We start from the raw sequence: 7,137 nt of genomic DNA on the forward strand, positions 1-7,137 counted from the left end.
GCTAGGGAAACAGTGCTCCTATCAGCTGCTAGTGTGGTTGATACTCTGTGTTAGTGCTGGAGATAGTGTGGTGACGGAGATGGTCTGTGCTTGGGTCGCAGTTCATACAACTGGAGGCCGCTAGTCAGCAGGGCACTGTCAGGAAGACTCCTGTCTGCGGTGTCCCAGGACTGATGCCCGCAGAGGCCAGTCAGCTCGGAGACATCCACATATAACAGTCCTAACACATGCAGGCCTGAGAAAGACCAGGGTATGACATCCACTTTTCCTTAGTAAGTCGACCCAGTGAGTCTATCTCAGAGTAACAGAAGAGGGAAGGATGAACCTTGTAGTTTATGGTCGGGGTCTAACTCAGGGCAGAGCAAAGTCTCTGACACTCTGTGTCCTCACCTGGGAAAGAGGGACTTGCACCCTGTTGGAATAAGGGTTCCCTGTGTAACGCAGAGGTAGGAAGGTGCAGTTTCAGGACCCGACCACTAGAGGGCAGGGAGGTCACAGCACATAATGGCCCAGCCTATAGGGCCTGGATCCTGAGCCGACTTTACTTAGGATGTTGGAGGTGGGCCGTGACAAAAGGATTACATGAAAGAACCACACTGTGCATTCCTGCATTGACATCCCAGCAGGAAACAGCTGGACCGAGTCAGGGTGTGGGCACCATTGGATGGGGCAGTGGAGCTCCCTTCAGGAAAGCATGCCACCCTCATCTCAGTAGGAGGCAGACATAGGAGGGGGTTCCTGGGGCCAACTGGGGCTCCGTGGCCAGATCCTGTCCCAAAGGAGAGCAACAACAATAAAAAGGCTCCAGATCTGAAAGGACGAGGAGAGGGCTGCGGTTCTAGATGGTGCTGGAGTCTAGCTAAGGCTGTGACTGCCACAGACGTCAGCACAGCTGCCTGTGGATCAGAATTTTCACTCAGATTTTCCCAACTGGCATGGCTCAGTGGGTAATAGCCCAACTCCAGCTCCAGAGGATCCAACGCCCTCCGGCCACTGCACACAAACTCATACAGACATACACATATGCATGGATAAAGAAATAAATCTTAGCTCACAGCACACCTTAAATCCCGGACTTGGGAGACAGAGGCAGGCTGTTCTCTGTGAGCTTGAGGCCAGCCGGGTTTACAAAGCGACTCCAGAGCAGCCAAGGCTACACACAGAGAAACCCTGTCTGAAAAAGCCAAATAAATCTTGCCTTGGTGATACACGCCTTTAAGCCCAGCCCTCGGGAGGCAAAGGCAAGTGGATCCCTGAAGCCAGGCTGGTCTACCAGGACTACACAAAGCCTACCTCGGAATAAACAAATAAATGAAGTTTTTCATGTCCATTTTTCTTTCATGGAAAGGGAAAAAGCATCCGCACCTTCAACAGGGGAAACAAAGTCTTAGTGACAGAGCATCCCGTCACTCTCAGTCCTACTCAGAGATGAGCCCGAAACGTCAGTCATTGCAAGCTGGGTGTGGTGGCTCATGCAGGTTACTCCCAGCACTCCCAGAGGCTGAGGCAAGAGGATTGCCACAGGTTTAAGGCAGCCTGAGCTATGGAGGAAGACACTAAAATAACTAGCTGAGAATATGGCTCGGTAAAAGTTAAAGTGTCTGTCAGACAGCACAGGGGCCTGAGTTCGGATCCCCAGGGCACACGTAGAATCTCAGCAGTGCAGATTATTCCAGCACTGGTGAGGCCCAGCCAGGTGGGCCCCTGGAGCCAGATGGACAGCCACCATGGATGCACTTCAGGTTGAGACAGACAGACAGACAGACAGACAAAAAGTGGAAAGCAATTAAGGAAGACACCAGGTGGGCAGACGGAGGAAGAGGAGTCGTTGAAGCCAGCCTGAGCCGATCTAGCCACACCCACCTCACGAACAGAGCTGGAAGGGTTGAAAGAAGGGACCTGTGCCTATTGTGTAGTTCCCCGTCCCCCAGTATCTGCACTTGGTACTGCTGTGGTGTTTATTGGGTTCCTGGTCCCAACAACTGTGTGTCATGGAGGAACTGGGAGGCCTCTGGTGACCCCACCCCCACCCCCGCATCCCAGCCAGTCTTTCTACCCATCCCCATTGTACCATAAAACTTAGTTTCCTTCTGATCACCCAGACTAATTATCCTTCAACTGATGCACTTGGTCCTCTTCCTGCCTTTTGGCTAAGACTCATACAGAATTCAACAGGACCACAAGTCAGGGGGATAAAGGCAGACATCCCTCCGGTAGGTAACTTGGAATAGTAGAGACACTGCTAATACGCTCCCTTGTTCCCCAGGCTTGTGAGTCTGGGCTGTGAGGACAATGGTGCCGTATACAGGCTACTGACTCGAGGCAGGCACAGCATCCTTGCCCGTCTGAGGCGCCCAACCTTAGGGTGAAGTCTCCCAGCTTGCAGCGTGTTCTATCCAGTCAGTGCTGCTGGTGGCAGGATTCACTGGGAGACCGAGCGTGGCAGTCTAGGGTACTGCAGACAGTGTCCATCAAGTGGCTGGATTCTGAGGAACCCAGAAACCAAGGTGCTGGCAGGAGCTACCAGGTGGGAGGACAAGTTGGGGTCACTAGGATGCTCTTAGACCCCTGAAGCGATAACTACTGCTTGGCAACCTCCCAACAGGAAGGAACTGCTAACCCAGGGCTATGATTCTCAAACTTCTTGTGTGCTTGCAGTGTGTGTGTGCGTGCGTGCCCATGCATATGTGCATGCGTGCGTGTGCATGTGATAGTGGAGATTGGGCTTAGTGCCTTACACGCACACAGCAAGCACTTAACCTGCAAAGCCATATATTTTTAAAGTCTCCTGATTGGTATGCACGTTGTATTCAGATGCCCAACATTCACGTAAGGAACTGGCCTAGGAGTGTTCTGCTTAATCTCAGCACTGAGGAGGTAGAGACAGGTGGATGCCAGAAGCTGGCTAGCCAGCCATTCTGGCTGAATCAGCAAGTTCTTTTTTTACTTATTTGTTTGTTTATTTATTTATTTATTGGTTTTTTTTTTCGAGACAGGGTTTCTCTGTGTAGCCTTAGCTGTCCTGGACTCACTCTGTAGACCAGGCTGGCCTCGAACTCACAGAGATCCACCTGCCTCTGCCTCCCAAGTGCTGGGATTACAGGCGTGCGCCACCACGCCCGGCTAGCAAGTTCTTTCAGTGAGAGTCCCTCTTCCAAAAAATAAAGTGGAGGAGCCTGGGGGTGGTGGCACACACCTTTAATGCCAGCTGTTGAAGTGATTATTAATGTTTTATATTGATTTTTTTTTTGTTTTTTTGAGACAGGGTTTCACTGTGTAGCCTTGGCTGTCCTGGACTCACTTTGTAGTCCAGGCTGGCCTCGAACTCACAGCGATCCACTTGCCTCTGCCTCCCGAGTGCTGGGATTAAAGGCGTGCGCCACCACAACCGGCTCTTGATTTCTTATTTTAATAAGTCAACAGATACTCCATAACCAGCTTTATACCCAAATAACCACACATAGAGACTATGATCTATTTAATTAACCTAGAGCACGATGCTGTGCAATAATTACTGCGTCCTAAACCTCCAAGCTAATATAGTTTCCCCCCATCCAAATTTCCCACTTTAATTTTGCTTTTTACTCATTTTTGAGGTCTGGTTCATTCCTCATGGTGTTTTCAGGTCCTGCCCAAGTGCATCCCTCCTGTCCTTTCTGCTCTCTCTCCTCCCCTCACTGGACCAGATGTCCCACCCTATTCTCTGCATTGCTCAGCATTGGCTGGTTGGCTTTTATTGGCAACACAGAGAACAAACAGTGGCATGTTTACACAGACTTGAGATGGGAGATACTTAGAATAAACATCACAAGGGAATGCCTGGATTGATTTGGGTGGGGGTTGTTTTGTTTTTTTGGTTTGGTTTGGTTTTTTTCAGACAGAGTTTCCCTTGTAGTCCTGGCTATTCTGGACTCACTTTGTAGACCAGGCTGGCTTCAAACTCACAGAGATCCTCTGCCTCTGCTCCCCTGCTCCTGTGCCCCTGCCCTTGCCCCCCTGCCCCTGTCCCCCTGCCCCTACCCCCCTACACCCCTGCCCCTGCCCCCCTGCTCCCGTGCCCCTGCCCTTGCCCTCCTGCCCCTGTCCCCCTGCCCCCTACACCCCTGCCCCTGCCCCTGAATGAACAAGGGTAAACTGTACACAATCTATAAGAACATTATGCCAACAACCAGCACTTGGGAGGCAAAGGCAAGCCTCAGAGAATACTGAGCGAATTTCAGGACAGCCAGGCTACAAAGAGAAACACTGTCTCAAAAAATAAATAAATAAATAAATAAATAAATAAATAAATAAAAATAAAACAATAAAATGAAGGAATGGGACATGGTAGTGCACACCTGTAATCCCAGCACTTGGGAAGTAGAGGCAGGCAGATCTCTGTGAGTTTGAGGCCAGCCTGGTCTATAGATTAAGTTCTAGGACAGCCATAGTGAGACCTTGTTTTTAAATAAAGTGGAGTGCTGGTGAGATAGCTCAGTGGGTAAGGTCATTTGTCACCAAGCCTGATGACTTGGGGACTCATATGGTGGAAGAATGGACTTTATACTCTGTTGTCCACTGTTGTGTTCAGATGTATAAACGTCGGGTGCTAAATACAACCAGACTTTCTTAGACCACTAGCTCCCAGTAATGACACAGAGACCTTTTATTAATTATTAATGCTTGGCCTTAACTTAGGCTTGGTCCCCAACTAGTTCTTAAATTAACCCTTTATATTAATCTATTTTCTGCCACATGGCCTGTTACCTCTCAAACTTAGACTCAATCTTTCTTCCTCCCTGCCTGGGTGTGTCCCTGAATCTTTTTTTGTTTGTTTGTTTGTTTTTTTGTTTTTTGTTTGTTTTTCAAGACAGGGTTTCTCTTTGTAGCCTTGACTGTCCTGGACTCACTGTGTAGACCAGGCTGGCCTCGAACTCACAGCGATCTGCCTGTCTCTGCCTCTCGAGTGCTGGCATTAAAGGCTTGCATCCCCTGTCCCAGAGTTCCTATCTGCCGGAAGTCCTACCTATCCTCTCCTGCCTTTGCTATTGGACGTTCAGCTCTTTATCAAACCAATCAGAATGTGTTGGAGGGAGTGTTGACAGGATGTGATGCAGGCAAAGCGTAACAGTGCCAATACCAGCGTGTACTCAGCTCTCTGCTGGTACAGAAATCAGCATCTAAATAATACAATCTTGGGGGCTGGAGAGATGGCTCAGCGGTTAAGAGCACTGACTGTTCTTCCAGAGGTCATGAGTTCAATTCCCAGCAACCACATGGTGGCTCACAACCGGCTATAATGTGATCTGATGCCCTCCTCTGGTCTGCGGATGTACATGTAGGCAGAGCTCTATATACATAATAAAAATAATAAATCTTTAAAAAAATAAAAATAAATAACTAATAGGATCTTTACACAGTACACGAAGAGAGCACCCCAACATCCACCAGAAGAGCTGGCCCGGCGTGTGCTGCAGTAGTATCACTGTAGGGAGGTGAAGGACAGGAGGATCCAGAAATGCACCCCGTGGCATGCATGTGCAAGTACATACTATACTTTTAAAATCTGGACAAATATCTGTATGAAAATAAACTTTAAGGGCCTGGAGAGATGGCTCAGGGGTTAAGAGCACTGGCTGCTCTTTCAGAGGATCCAGGTTCAATTCTCAGCACCCACCTGGCTGCTCACCACTGTCTGTAACTCCAGTTCCAAGGAATCCAACAGACACAACACTAATGCACATAAAATGCTTTTTAAAACTTAAAAAAAAAGGAGCTTAAAGTTCTAAGGTGATTAAAAAAGTAAAGTGATAAATAAAAATGATAAAGACAACCCAGTGTGTCAGCCTCTGGCCTCCTTGCATAAACCCAGACATACACACATACACGTGTGAACATGTATGTGTGTACATGTGTGCACCTGCGCATGCACTAAAATTTTTTTAAATAGGGAGATTAGCCTGAATATTGTCGGAAATATCCTTGCAATTAATAAAGTCACCAGGGTTTTTGTTTGGTTGGTTTTGGGGTTTTGTTTTGGTGTGTGTGTGTGTGTGTGTGTGTGTGTGTGTGTTGGGGAGGTGGCTCAACTGTTAGGTGTTCTTCCAGCTCTTGCAGAGGACCTGAGAGACCAGAGGACCAAAGACAGCACCCATGGCCAGTGCCTCCAGCCCCAGGGAATCTGACATCTGAGCACACACATAATGCAGGCAACACACACATAAAATTAAAATATAAAGAAAGCTATCCTATCTGTGCCTTTTCCTCCAAGTTAATGGAACAGTAGCTCAAGTGTGAGCTAGGGAGAATTGCCTTAGCAGCAAATGTGGCGCCAGGGGAATTTGAACCACCTGCTCATGCAATTTCCTGCACTTTCTGGACTTGTCCAGACCTGATCTTGTAGTTGCTGTTTAATAATAGAATGCCAGCATGTGTGTCCAATTTTATGAGATGGGTCAGATAACCTTCAGTTCTGGTTACAGGGGTTGAATGGTGTCCCACAGTCAGGGGCTACTTTTTTTTTTTTTTTTTTTTTTTTTTGGTTTTTCAAGACAGGGTTTCTCTGTGTAGCCTTGGCCATCCTGGACTCACTTTGTAGACCAGGCTGGCCTCAAACTCACAGCGATCCGCCTGCCTCTGCCTCCCGAGTGCTGGGATTAAAGGTGTGCGCCACCACACCCGGCTTATACTTTTCAAATGGAGAATAGTTATTGGCACAAGTCGCTGCTCTGGTTTAATACAAAACTCTAAGGGTCTGTAGGACCATGCATCTCAAGTTGGAGCTTGTCCACCCAACATCTCTCTCTGCTGTGGCCTCTTCTCACTCAGAATGCTCCTGTAGCTGGGCAGCATCCTCTGCAGCCTGCACTTGCTTTGGGGCCTCTCTTCCCTAAGACTCTGCAAAGTCACAGTCTCATGGAGTGCATAGGAAATGGCTTCGGGAGGCAGAGGCAGGCAGATCTCTGTGAGTTCAAGTCCAGCCTGGTCTACAAAGGAAGTCCAGGACAGCCAAGGCTACACAGAGAAACCCTCTCTTGAAGAAAGAAAGAAAAAAGAGAAGAGAAAAGAAAATGGCTTTGAAGCCAGGTGTGGTGGCTTATGCCCTTGGGCGGCAGAGGCAAGCAGATTGCTGCAAGTTTGAGGCCAGCCTGGTCTATA

The sequence above is a fragment of the Acomys minous genome, assembly GCF_964271855.1.
Source record: "Acomys minous genome assembly, chromosome: 6".
Lineage (NCBI taxonomy): Eukaryota > Metazoa > Chordata > Mammalia > Rodentia > Muridae > Acomys > Acomys minous.